This window comes from Lutra lutra, chromosome 4 (assembly GCF_902655055.1).
Source record: "Lutra lutra chromosome 4, mLutLut1.2, whole genome shotgun sequence".
NCBI classification, from domain to species: Eukaryota; Metazoa; Chordata; class Mammalia; order Carnivora; family Mustelidae; genus Lutra; species Lutra lutra.
The window spans coordinates 91,676,621-91,690,858 of NC_062281.1; the positions used below are offsets into that span (position 1 = coordinate 91,676,621).

General features: G+C 43.6%; 1 non-coding gene across 1 annotated transcript; it reads left to right on the forward strand.

Moving 5' to 3' along the window:
* Window positions 1-10,215: 10,215 nt before the first annotated feature.
* Window positions 10,216-10,289, forward strand: TRNAN-GUU (transfer RNA asparagine (anticodon GUU)). Its single transcript has one exon. It is a non-coding gene; the product is annotated as a tRNA-Asn (tRNA).
* Window positions 10,290-14,238: the final 3,949 nt, after the last annotated feature.

The following is a 14,238-nucleotide window of genomic DNA, read 5'->3' on the forward strand; positions in this document are numbered from 1 at the left end:
ATCCACCACTCCTTAGAAGCACAAATTTAAAATGCCCTGATAAACCATTGCATACCTATCAAAATGGCTAAAAAATTTTTTTTTAAAGATTTTATTTATTCATTTGACAGAGATCACAAGTAGGCAGAGAGGCAGCAGAGAGAGAGGAAGGGAAGCAGGCTCCCCGCTGAGCAGAGAGCCCAACACGGCCAATCCCAGGGGCGCCTGGGTGGCACAGTCAGTTAAACAATGACTCGGTTTTGGCTCAGGTTGTGATCTCCAGGTTGTGATCTCAGGGTCGTGAGATCGAGCCCCATGTCGAACCCCACGTTGGCTCTGTGCTGGGCACAGAGTCTGCCTGGGATTCTCCCTCCTCTCCCTCTGCCATTCCCCGATGCACGGGCTCGCTCTCTCTCTCTTTCTCTCTAATAAATAAATAAATAAATGAATGAATGAATAAATCTTTAAAAATATATATCGATATCCCATGAAATGAAATTCAACCTAGTAAATATGAAGATCCAATTGGCTTTTTAAGGCCATCCATAAACCAGGCAGCATCCCATGTAGCAAGCAGAGATGCTCCAAGGAGACGCATTTTGAGCCTTGGAAGGTTTTTTGTTTTTGTTTTGTTTTTGTTTTTGTTTTTAAAAAGGAAGGTTTTTATAGGAAGGAGGGTAGGGCAAGGAAGTTATTAGCTAAAGAAAAAGTGGTTGAATATTTTTTAAGGACACAGAGAATACTATACATTCTTACCAATAAAATTTTTCTATCTCTCTTGGGATAGAGGCCAAGCTATTCATTCAGGTATCTCACGAGTATGGTTTGTTCTGGCACAAATCAACAGTCAGTCAGGTTTGTAGAGTCAGATGATGGTTTCTTGCAGGGTAGGGGCAAAAAGATATGGTAAGGCTTGACCATTGGCAATGAGGGTCACAAGAAAAAAATAATATGTTAACCCAGGGGCTACGATTTATTCCTGATAACAGGCCATTGTAAGAAGAACTTAGATAAAGTCAGTAAGGTATTTTGGCTACTATATGGGTTTCAGGCAGGATAGAGGAATGAACAAGTAAGAGATTCAGTCTGTACAGCAAATAACCTATGAAAGCAGTGAGTTTTTCAATATTACAGGGTTTTACCACCAACTAAGGAGTCTTACTTACTGTGTAATATTGCAACAAGAGTTAGCATACTTATTAGGACAAGTAACAGCCCCAATACCTCAATCCAACAGTCCTTCATGATTAATTCCCCAAAGAATCTGAAGGGTGTTCTCCAAGTTAAAATGCCAAGTATAAGCCCATTCGTGGAATTCTTCATTTCCTGCAGAGAGGTCCACAAGGAGTATAAGGACACATTACAAATACTGCCATATTACTTCATAGAGAAATAGACAAAGGAGGTTCCCCAATAAAATGATTACGAAAAGTGTTATAAAGAAAATTACAGGGGCGCCTGGGTGGCTCAGTGGGTTAAAGCCTCTGCCTTCAGCTCAGGTCATGATCCCAGAGTCCTGGGATGGAGCCCCGCATCAGGCTCTCCGCTCAGCAGGGAGCCTGCTTCCTCCTCTCTCTCTCTGCCTGCTTCTCTGTGATCTCCACCTGTCAAATAAATAAGTAAAATCTTTAAAAAAAAATAACAAGTTATTGGTTTTAAAAAAAAAAGATACTGTACCAGTTAATTGTGCTTCATTGGTGGTCCTAGAAATACAGCTCCTCTCATATTGTTTCACGAGATTTCTAAGTTTATCAGCTGCCCAGTGGGTCAGCTGATGATGAGTCATTTTCATGAGGGGTCTTTTCATGGACTGTGGCAAGACAGGTTTCTTGTTTGGGCCGTACCATAAATCAGTCAGTGGACTGATACTACAACTGTGGTCAGCCCAATAAGGTTTTTCTTTGTGGGATGTCCTAGATTGAACATCCTTAAAAAGGACTTTCAGATTTTCCTTCAGGACATAATTGCCTATGAGGGCCTCGGTTTTGATAAATTTTAAGGCAGGGGGTCCTTGCTGCTTAATCAGCCAAGAATTTGTCTTTGCTTCTCCTGAGTCTAATTTTGAATGTCCAAGAACTTTGAAAATGGCCAAGGTGGGGGCGCCTGGGTGGCTCAGAGGGTTAAGCCTCTGCCTTCAGCTCAGGTCATGATCACAGGGTCCTGGGATGGAGTCCTGGGATCGAGCCCCACATCGGGCTCTCTGCTCAGCGGGGAGCCTGTTTTCCTCTCTCTCTCTCTCTCTGCCTGCCTGCTTGTGATCTCTCTCTGTCAAATAAATAAATAAAATCTTTAAAAAAAAGGAAAAGAAAGAAGGAAAGTGGCCAAGGTGGATGCAAGTTTGTCAAAAATACCAAAAGGTTTTAGATACCAGACTAAGTAGGATCACAGATTGTGAATCAATACTTAATTATGTATTTGACCACAGTGACAACAAAAGATTTTAAAGGCCAATACCAGGAGGTTACATAGTTGAGCAAAACCCATAAAAGACCTGATAAAGCACAGAAAATTATTTTGATAAAACATGAAATCTTTGCTCCTTTTTAAATCTCCTCTCAGGTTGCAGACCAATAGTATAGGAAAATGGGGCGCCTGGGTGGCTCAGTGGGTTAGGCCTCTGCCTTCAGCTCAGGTCATGATCTCGAGGTCCTGGGATCGAGCCCTACATGGAGCCCTACATCGGGGGTCGGGCGGGGGGGGGTCTCTGCTCAGCAGGGAGCCCGCTTCCCCCTCTCTCTGCCTGCCTCTCTGCCTACTTGTGATATCTCTCGCCCTCTCTCCCTCTCTGTCAAATAAATAAAATATTAAAAAAAATAGTACAGGAAATCTTTGTCCTTTTAGCAAATGAAAGGATATTAAGTTTCTGTCTTACATAAGTAAATTACAGTATGAAACCCATTCTTTTTTTTTTTCTTGAAATCCATTAATTTTTATAGGTTCATCCTGACATTGTTCTGCTAGACTGGGAATGACAGAACAAGGAGGCACAACGGGATTCCCATATTGCTGAAGAGGGTTGCTCTGAGTAGGCAGAATAAAGATTTAAAAGATGGAACAGGTTCCCAACAGACGGCAGAGGGTATCAATATCAAAGAAGCCATCACCAGAATCCCGGCCTTGCAAGTAGTTTTAAAACGTGGGGGAGGTTCTTTTTTTTTTTTTTTCTTCCATTTTAAAACTTACCTTTTTTTTTTTTAAAGATTTTATTTATTTATTTGACAGACAGACAGAGATCACAAGTAGGCAGAGAGGCAGGCAGAGAGAGAGGGGGAAGCAGGCTCCCCGCTGAGCAGAGAGCCCGATGCGGGGCTCGATCCCACAACCCTGGGATCATGACCTGAGCCAAAGGCAGAGGCTTTAATCCACTGAGCCACCCAGGCGCCCCTTAAAACTTACCTTTTTATTATAAAAACGTATGTTCATTATAGAAAATCTGGAAACTATAGATAAGGAAAAAAACAAGTAGTTATAATCTTATCACCCAAAGAGAGAACCACTGTCACCATTTTAACATTCTCTTCCTTACACACCACATATACCCACACACGTGTGCACACATGCACAGACATCATTTCAAATAATTAAAAGGAGGTCAAAATATTCATCCAGTTTTTAAAATGTGTTCCACTCAGCAATAAATGGTGATTTTAATTAATTCTTACTAGTTCCTATAGTTTACCATTGATTTTCTTGCATTTATAGATCTATTACATAAAATACTTTGACCTCATTTTTGCAAATATATTTATACTGCTGGTCTTGTTTTCCCACCTAATTGCACTGACTTTCCAGAACAATGATAATTAATTGTGAAAAAATATGCTTATCGTGTTCTCGGCTTTACTGGAACCGTATGTACCTATGTGTATAAGTGGGTATGTGCACGTGTGCGTGGTGTATGTGCGTCAGCACTGATGGTATTGCATGAAAGGGGTCCTGAGAGTGTTTGATTGGTTCATTGGGTAGGATAAGTAACCATCAGTAAAGACTAGGGGATTGAATAAATTCAGAACAGACAGTTGTTCCAGCTTTTGGGAGGGAAGAAAGGATTAAAGGTGAAGGATAACTAAAGGCTGACTCGCCAGTACTTCTTCTAAGACCCTAGTCGCTGGTGGAAATTCATGTGTATGCCATTTATTGAAGAGAAGTGGGTGAGCCTGGATCTAGACAGGGAACAAACCATTCAGAATCCCTTTCATTGTACTGGGGCAACAACACTCGAAAGCTGGATCTGTGCAGTAGCTAAATCGAGCGAAGCCTGGTAGCACAGCGGGGCTTTTGCACCCAGCAGAATACCCAGGAGGGAGGTCCAAGACTGGTGCAGAGGCCAGGCTAATCCTAAAGCTCCCAAGAAGAGAAAGCGGTCCTCGAGCACAGCTGTGTAACCAAACAAGGAAGAAGTGATGCGTAAGGATTCCTTGCTCCAGATGCCACTGGTTCACTGAAGTGTGATGTAAAGCTATGTCAGGCAGCATTCATGCTTAAGATTGAAAAAGGAGAAGTTCTTTCAAACAAAGGTTGCTGCCTGGCTATAAATCATAAAAGACAAGGCAACAAAGTTATGAATCCACCAAAGAGCGGCTGTAGCCTGGCTTTGAGGAGTGACCACGGTGCATGTACAGGACAGAAAGGATGACTGCTCCCATATTGGCCTTTTCTACTGGCCACACAGAACCTTCGTCGTTCAGTTTACTGCGGTACAAAAGCAGCGGCTTTCAAACATGTTGCATCATTTCACAGCAAGAAATAGTCTGTGTATTATGTCTCAGCGCATACACGTATAAAACCATATAAGTAACTGAAGTAAAAGTTTAATAAACTGCCATGTGTTGCTTATTTTCCATATAGGCCAGGCATGTACTCTCCTTTCTACTTTTTTAAGTAAAATTTTTTCTTTTTTATTCATATATGGATAAATACCCCTATAATAAAATCTATAAATTACAGATAAAATTGAAGATACATATATCATCCATTCAACTACATAAGCAGATAGAGATAATATTTGTATTTTCTACTTAAATAAACGTTCATCAGAACTCATTAATGGTCTATGACAGCAGTTTGAAAAAACAGAATTTACAATAAATCCTTCCACAGTAGGAGAAAGCTCTTAGGAAAGTTCACGGATTCTTCCTCTTCCAAAGGCACACCTGCTCCCTTGTGTGCATTCTCTCAGCACATCAATGCACATGACATATGCAGAGTTCATGTATGCTTACTGTTCTAAGTGTTTTGACATTTTTCTCTTTGATTCATTTGTATTTTTAGCTCCTTTTCCAACCTTTTTAACCACTTGTAATCTTTGCTTTTTAGTGACTATTAAGAGGCAGGCAACTAACCCTCCTATACTGTTGGTGGGAATGCAAGCTGGTGCAACCATTCTGGAAAACAGCATGGAGGTTCCTCAAAAAGTTGAAAATAGAGCTACCCTACAACCCAGCAATTGCACTGCTGGGTATTTACCCTAAAGATACAAATGTAGTGATCCAAAGGGGCACGTGCACCCGAATGTTTATAGCAGCAATGTCCACAATAGCCAAACTATGGAAAGAACCTAGATGTTCATCAACAGATGAATGGATAAAGAAGATGTGGTGTATGTATGTATGTACACACACACACACACACACACACACACACACACACACAATGGAATACTATGCAGCCGTCAAAATAAATGAAATCTTGCCATTTGCCACAATGTGGATGGAACTAGAGGGTATTGTGCTTAGCGAAATAAGTCAATCAGAGAAAGACAATTATCATATGATCTCCCTGATACGAGGAAGTGGAGATGCAACGTCGGGGGTTATGGGGGATAGGAAAAGAATAAATGAAACAAGATGGGATCATCTCACAAAACAAACTGAGGGTTGCCGGGGGTAGGGGGTTAGGGAGAGGGTGGTGGGGTTATGGACTTTGGGGAAGGTGTGCTATGGTGAGTGCTGTGAAGTGTGTAAACCTGGCGATTCACAGACCTGTACCCCTGGGGCTGATAATACGTTACATGTTAATAAAAAAATTTTAAAAACTTAAAAAAAAGAGGCAGGCAACTGTCCATTATAAATTAGCATCCTGTAGTATATTAGCAAACTTAATAAAAACATTTCAAAATTTTTAGAGATATATTCCTTCTCATAATAATTTTTTGGTAAAAATTAAAAAGCCAAAGCTAGATAAACTATGTTTAGCAATTAATGTTCATCTTTTTTGGAAATGATTTAGATATTCAATGAATATCCACTATTTAGTTTAACAGTACAAACGGTCTCATTCATATTTATTTAAATTATTTGTTTTTAACAATTTATACTTGGATTCGACATTGAACAGTTAATCACCCTTCTTTCTTTCTTTTTTTTCTTAAGTAGGGTCTACGCCCAGCTTGGAGCCCAAAGTAGGGCCTGAGCTGAGATCAAGAGTCAGAAGCTTAACTGACTGAGCCACCCAGGGGCCCGAAACTAATCATTTTATTTCTTTCATTCACAAATTTTGTAACACAGAGATAACACAAGCTTATTTGATTAGTAAACCCAAGTAGAAGAAGTTGTTTATCTGCATTATATTTAATGCAGACAACTGAAGATGCTCTTGTTTTTATTAAATCAACAAACCTGAATTAGCTTTTATTTACCGAAGATTATCCTAAATTATATGAACTTGAAAACATTTGGGTTAGCCTTTATTCTATTTCTGAGAACTTTAGGAATACTTAATTTATAAACACTTAATTTTCCCTAAGCCAATTAAGCAGAACTGTTTTATTTTTTTTTAAGATTTTATTTATTTATTTATTTGAGGGAGAATGAGTGAGAGAGAGCACGAGAGAGGAGAGGGTCAGAGGGAGAAGCAGACTCCCCAAGGAGCTGGGAGCCCGATGCGGGACTCGATCCTGGAAGTCCGGGATCATAACCCGAGCTGAAGGCAGCTGCTCAAGCAACTGAGCCACCCAGGCGCCCAAGCAGAACTGTTTTAAAATTAATTTTGGCGATACCATCCTAAGGTAGAAACATACCATATCTGTAACATACATATATGCACACAAACACAGAGATCTTATAGTTTTGTTTTGTTTTAATTTTAGCTATGTCTCAGGGGAAAGCTCAAGAGAATAGATGGATCCAAATTACGTTTCTAGCAGATGGACTAATTTAAGGCTTCCTGCTCTGATGACCAAAGTCTTTTATTAAGATTTTATCATTATTATTTGCATTCCGTGTAAGGAAAGTTTCAGAGGTGTTTTGGACTTACTTTGTCCTTTGTATACTATTCAAAGAATGCATTCCATTGTCTCAGAGAGGTTTGGAATCCTCTTTTTTAAGGGTGCTCCCAAAGGTTTCCTGGAATGGTCACTGCAATTTTAAATGATCCAACAGTTGTTGTAAAACCCTGGGCATCACAAGTTTTGCAAGCCTTTGAAACAAAGAGTACTCCTCAATAGTGAAAACCCTGCAGTGGCATAATGAGCATCTCTCTCTCTCTGGGCAGCCACCCACCCGATCCCTAAGAAAGACAACGACCCCAACCGGAAGCAGAGAGGTTGGTACGTTTAAGAGGACTCAGTACAAGTGAAAGGCTCTTCATACACTGTCCCTGAGCACAGAAGTCTCCTATGGGTACTGCAGCGGCTTCCAGGAGCCACTGGCCCTGCTGTGAAGTCGCTTCAGGTCCTGCTTCTGACAGCAGGCATGCAACCTAAAGGCGTCAGGAGGCAATGGTTAATAAGACTGTTTATTTGGGATCAAAGAACTGCAATTCGGCACACATACTTGAATAACAACCTAAAGAGTTGCTTAGCGAGAACTCCCACCCCACCCCCTTTTAAAAACTTTTCCAGGTAGAGTCCCAAGTGGCACGGAGTACAGAGTCCAATAGGAGGCTTCTTGAACTCAAGACTTTGAGATCCCAGATCTGACACTTAACCCATCAAGCCGCCAGAGCGACCCTAGCAGACTTTCCACTGGGGTTGATGGCAGAAAGCTAATCTTGACTATGATTGATTGCTAGGGTTATCACTAAGCAAAGTCTCTTCCTGTGGCAAGTTACATATTTTCGGGCTCAGTCCTTGTAATATTTGGGGTTTGGCTCAACTCAAAAATTCCTGATTCTACCCAGTGGAGGCATGCGTAAAAGCCCATCTCCTTAATGGCTTCCTGCCTCCATTTTATTTATTCTCTTTTTATTATTATTATTATTATTATTTTAAGATTTTATCTATTCATTTTGACAGAGGGAGAGAGAGAGATCACAAGTAGGCAGAGAGGCCGGCAGAGAGAGAGGGGGAAGCAGGCTCCCCGCCAAGCAGAGAGCCCGATGTGGGGCTCGATTCCAGGATTCCAGGACTCTGAGATCACAACCCCAGCCAAAGAGAGAGGCTTAACCCGCTGCGCCACCAAGGCGCCCCCCCCCCCCCCCCCCGGCTTCATTTTAAAACCCCTTCACGCAAGAGGCCCCATTTCATTCGATCTTTCAGATTCTTTTTTAACAACTGGAAAGGAACTCTAAATTTTTGGACTAAGATAAATTTTCCCTAATTTGATCGAGATACCAGTTACTTTAAGCAAAATTCACTGGGCTGTGCGCTTCAGATTTGTGCACTCTATGTTCAGTCATTTACTGTTCGAAGAAAAAAATGTTAAGATTTCATTTTATTCGTTGGATTTTATTTAAAGTATCCAGCTAAAGTGCGAAGTCTCATTTCATTTCGTTCCTATTTTGGTCTAAAAAGGCCCTACTGATGTTTGAAATACCTCAACCAGAAAAATGGCTGTAGCCTCACCACTGATTTTTAGAAAGATATCAATACAAGGTGACTCCTCCCTCACCTCCTTCCAGACGTGGGGCAGTCCAGCATTTCGAGATGCCTGTAAGTCCAGCGCGCACTGTGCGGTTTCCCCTTTTCTCAGCGCAGAGCGCGGGGGTCTCGGGAAACCGTGCTCCGGAGCCGCTGGTAAGTGGCGCGACTCTGCAGAATTTTAACACTCGCCACAACCTGACCAGACTCTGCTTTGAGGCGATTGCAGCCGAGTGCAACGCAGAGTACTGAGCACTGTACGATGACCGAGAGCCGTGGGCCGGCTGGCAACCGCTGTGTTCTAAGTCGTTCTAACAGCCTCGATGGTATTTTGCTGCTCCCCGTCCCCCTTTTTTAAACAGAGCTACAGGTCTACGCGGTTTTCCTTCTTTCGGGTTCTCTTTTTCCTTCCTTCCTTATCCGGCTAGGATAAAAGCAGCATTCTCCTCTCTCCAGGATCGGGCCCTCACCGCTGCCCAGGCCGCCTAGGAAGTCTCATTGCCCCCGGACACGTGCCTCCGCGGCTTCTCGCCCCCCACCCCCGGCGCTCCCCTTTCTCTCGGTGCCTTCCGGCGGCAGGCGCCCACGCCCGCCCCCACGGAAAGCCCGCGGCGCGCGTGGGGAGGGGCTGGGCGCGCGCGGCCGAAGCGAGCTGACGGCCCGCCGTACGTAGGCCCTTTCTGGGGCGTCCGCTGGGGATGCCGCACCATGAACTGTTAGAAGTTTGAGGAGTTTGGAAAAAAAGAAATTTCCATTTGAAAAGTTTTTCAGGATTTCCATTCACGAAGGGCCTAAGAGCTAAAGACGACAGTGGAATCTGACAAGTGCCAGGAGAGCGTCCTGGTGCGTGTGTGACCCCCAGTCTCGGCGTGGGGACGTTAGAGCGACCATCACCACGACCGCTGCCCGCGCAGAGCTTCCCTGCTTGGCACGGGAAACCGAAGAAGGCAGCGGAAGCGCCCCCACCCCCACCCCCCCCCGCCCCGAAGGCATCCCCGAATGTGGACAGATGCTCTCCTTCTGACCGCTTGTATTCTTCCCACCCCCTCCAGCCCGCACAGCGGTCCTGGTGCAGGTCCCCCGCACCCCTGAGGACAGGTGGCGACGAAGGGCGGTCTGGTGAAGGCGGAGAAACGGCAAGTGCCATCAGGCGAGCCCACCGACTTGCACCGTCCCGCGGAGCCCACTCGCCTCAGACCACGAGGACCCTAGCGTTTAAGGCACCGGGTGGGGAGCAAAGGGGGAGAGGCCGTTGGGGTGCCCTTTTGTCTTCAGAATCGCCCGGCGCCGAGGTTTCACGTGATGAGCACGCGGCATCCGCTCCGATCCTAGTCTCTGGTTTTCCAAGGCTTTGGAACGTCTATTGTCCAGTGCGCGGCACGTCGAGAGGTAAGGAGCTACTGACTACCTAAGAAGGCGGGGGAGGACGGGGAGCTTGTGTCTCTGTGGCGCAATCGGTTAGCGCGTTCGGCTGTTAACCGAAAGGTTGGTGGTTCGAGCCCACCCAGGGACGGCGTGCCTAAGTTTTAACTTGAGTTCAGCGTCTTTCCTGCTGTTTACCACCTGCCCGTTTCCTCACATAAAATCTATGTTACTGGATTCCGGGTCCTATCTAATTTACATCAGCTCTTAAATAAGACCCACCGGCCCCATCTCCCCAACCTGATTCTCTTTAGAGTATGGGCTGGCCTATCATCTGGCATGCGTATAACTGCAGTATTCCATGACAGTTTTGTTGTTGTTGTTTTCTGCTATGTCCATGAAAATTAGCTCAGACATCTCAGTGGAGCCAATAGAATCCTGCCCTTGACCGACTCCTCCTGCACACTTGGACCGTTAGTGCTGTTGGCTCAGTTCTGTTGAATCTCATGGGCAGAAAGTGAGCTCTTTGCCTTTTACATACTAAGTGGGGTGATTGGAAAACTCTTCTTTTTCTCTCTCTTCCTCTCATTGTGCATCATTATGTTCCCCTATCCGCGGGCATCAGTGTGTGATTGTGGTTTAATTTTATGAAGTGAATTCCTGGGACTAATCTCTGATGAGTGGTAGTTGCCAGGGATCTCTGTTCCCTGTTAGGTCGTAAATGACAACTAATATAGCCTGTGAGACTCTTAAGATTGTCTGTTGTCCTGAGGATTCTGGTTGGTATTTTCTGGTATGTACTTGGGGAATGCTATTGTTTGCGTGGTTCACATATATATTTCTGTATATTGAGGGTATGTGGGTGGTGCTGTGGATATTCTTGGGTGTTCTCTTGACTCCCTGCAAAAGTTCAACAGAATCATTTGTTGTTTTCAGTGTTCTGACATTTCGAAATCGTATGCCTTGGTGTTGTGCACTGCACAGTTTCTCAGACCTTCTCAAGCTTCATTCCTTGTCACACACTGATTTTGGGGTGGGGGGGAAGGTGCTTGTTTTTTTTTTTTTTATCACAGCAACCACCAAAATCCAGTTTCATGTACAAGTATCACTGAAGAGAATGTAGCATAATCTAATGTTCGTGAATTTTACTGTATGTAAATTACATCTCTATAAATCTGACTTAAAAAAAAAAAAAAAAAGACTGACAATCCCAAATGCTGAGAGGATGAGGAGCACTGGAGACTCTTAATTCTGGAAACGGTAAAAATTAAGTTCCAAAACTGTTGGGAAAAAAATTTGGCAGTGTCAGCTAAGGGTCGTGCCTTCATGGTTGTATACTGTGGCCCAGAAATTCTACTTTTAGCTACATACCTTAGTCCCGTGCTCTCCAATATGAGAGGTCAAGCCACATGCAGCTACTGAACACCTGAAATGTTGTTAATATCGCATGTCGCAATGACAATATTTTGATATAGTAGGTCTAGTACGATATTAAATAGATGTTCACCTCTTTCATTTTACTTTTTAAAAGGTATCTACTAGAAAATTTAGAACTATATGTGACTGCCATTATATTTTTATTGAAACGGGCTGTCTTAGAGAAATGTATATGTCCACTAAAAGATGTAGAAAAGAGTGTTCATATCAATTCAAAATATCCTAAACTGGAACCAACTCAAATGTCCAAGAGCTCAATAAGTATACTGAGATATAATTCATACAAGGAATATGAAAACAAGCACTACATGGAAAACATGGATAAATATCACAGACATAATGGTGAGTGAAGGACTCAGACCATGCCTGTCTCCCCCCGCAAAAAAAAAAAAAAAAAAAAAAAATATATATATATATATATATGCTTTATGATTTAATTTATGTGAAAGCAAAGACAAATACACACACACACACACACACACACATACATACTGATAAAATGGGGGGGGGGGTTGTGGGGCTTTGGGATGGAGATGACTCCGTGAGTTCTTGGGTGGGAAAAGTCATGAGGAAGATTTCTGTGCTCTGCTAATGTTCTGAACTTTAGTTGGTACTACATCAGTGCTTATTCAGGTTGGCTTATATTGGTAAAGGCTTTTTAATGGTCCACGTTTTGTACTTTATATTTAATAGGCCTTGGTTGGAAAAAGTTCAAAGCCACTGGGCTATGCTAAAGTGAAGCTGATACTTCTTCTGGTTTGGTTGAGGCAAGAAGGCAAAGTAAATTTAAAGTATCTATTGTGATATTTTTGCTGTCCTCAGATTGTTGGCTTTCCTGTGCTATCTTTCCTCTGTGTTGCTCACAACCATTACCTTAAGTTGATATTCAACTGTTAAAGGTGTATCAAAGTGACACCCAAGTGGGCATCATCAAATCTGGTCTTTTCAGAATAATTATGGCTCAACAGGGATGGTTATGAGCTTAAGAAATCCTGATGGAGAAAGTAGTTCAGTTAGGCTGAATTAAGAGGTGCCAAAACAAGGGCCTGGCAGGTATTACGCAAAGAAAACTGGGGAGGCAGAGTCACCACATTCATCCCACAACTAAACTTTGAAGAACTTCTGGTAGCATTCACAAATAGCTAAAAATATTGACCTGACGAGTGAGGCAGCTTCACCAGAATTAACTGTTTAGACTAGCTGTTTGCTGGCTTTCAGCTGATCTGTTTACCAAGGAAAGGAAAAACAAAACCAAAATATTCTCAAGTCTTCTGTAGGGTTTTTTCTTTCTCCTCCCTTTTCTGTCTCTTTTCTAAATCCCGTTTTTCTCTTTGTTTAAGGACAACATTCTTATAGCTGTTCCATTTCTGTAAGTCGACAATGAGTGGGATAACTCTTTCATAATCTCTTTACTACTGATATAGAAATACAATTTTCATATGAACCTCTGTATACACATCATAGCTAGCTTTGAAATATGTTGAGGGGTGGAAATTCTTCTGTGGAAATGTAGCCCTTGGACCATCCGAAGTTAAATGACCATCTAGTCGTTAAATAAAGCCAATTCCCAGTTAGTGTTTGGTCAGTACACCCATTGTCCTTTTCTCTGGGTCACTCTCCATTCTGGTCCTTTGTGTCCCACCCTCAGCTTCTGGTGGATCTGGGAGACCTGTTGTGTTTTCGCTTTGCTCTGGGATGTTCTTTCACTCTGGGACAGACTTGGGGAATGAAGAGTATTGGCATCCATCCAGAGTCAAAGTCCCTGAGGTGCCAGAGCTTTGCTGGGCTTGGCCTTCTGGCTCCCCTGGAAGGTCAAAACCTCGCCATCACCATTTAAGTCCTACCTCAGAACTTTGTCTTTACTCTTTCATGACCAGGAAGGCCATTGCTTCTGTGACGTCCATTCTTGTTCCGCAGTCCTCTTTGTGCCATAGAGAAGTTAGCTTTGCACAATTCAGTTAAAAACGCTGCTCTTGAGAATCAAACGCAGTGTCCTGGGAATGGGACAAAAGTTCTACCAGAGACCCACAATGGCTGTCATGACTGTCTTACTCCTGCCTCACCTAATCCGCACAGAGATGGCATGGCTCTATGTGACCTCCTGCCAACCAGAGCCTGGAGTCATGCTCTCGTCCCAGGGACTTTCAAAAACAAAGAAACTTCTGCAGTGTACACCATTGGGCCAACACAGTGCTTCAGCAACATCAGTCAGATCTGGGGGGAAAGGCCTGAAGCCACCACCTGGGTAGAGCCCCATGACTAGGCAAGGGACGGAGACCCCACCTGTGAGAGGGCAGGAGTGGCTGAGGCTCCCATTTGTTCCCTTGGGGAAGCCGTGTGGATCTGATGAGGACGCAGAGGCGGCAGAAGAGATGGCCCCTGGGATTGAACTGACATTCAGCAGTATGTAGTATGTAGCTGAAGAAAGCAATTCCGGATTGTTCTTGGGGGTGCCTGGATGGCACAGTGGGTTAAGCATCAGACTCTTGTCTTGGTTTTGGCTCAGGTCGGGTCGTAATCCCAGGGTCCTGAACTGTTGGGCCTGCACTAGCATGGGGTCTGCTCAAGGCTCTCCTTCCCTCTTCCTCTCTTCCTCTGCCCCTCCCCCCCAGCTTGCTCCTCTGTGTGTTCCCTCTCTCTCTCTCTCTCTCTCTCAAACAAAT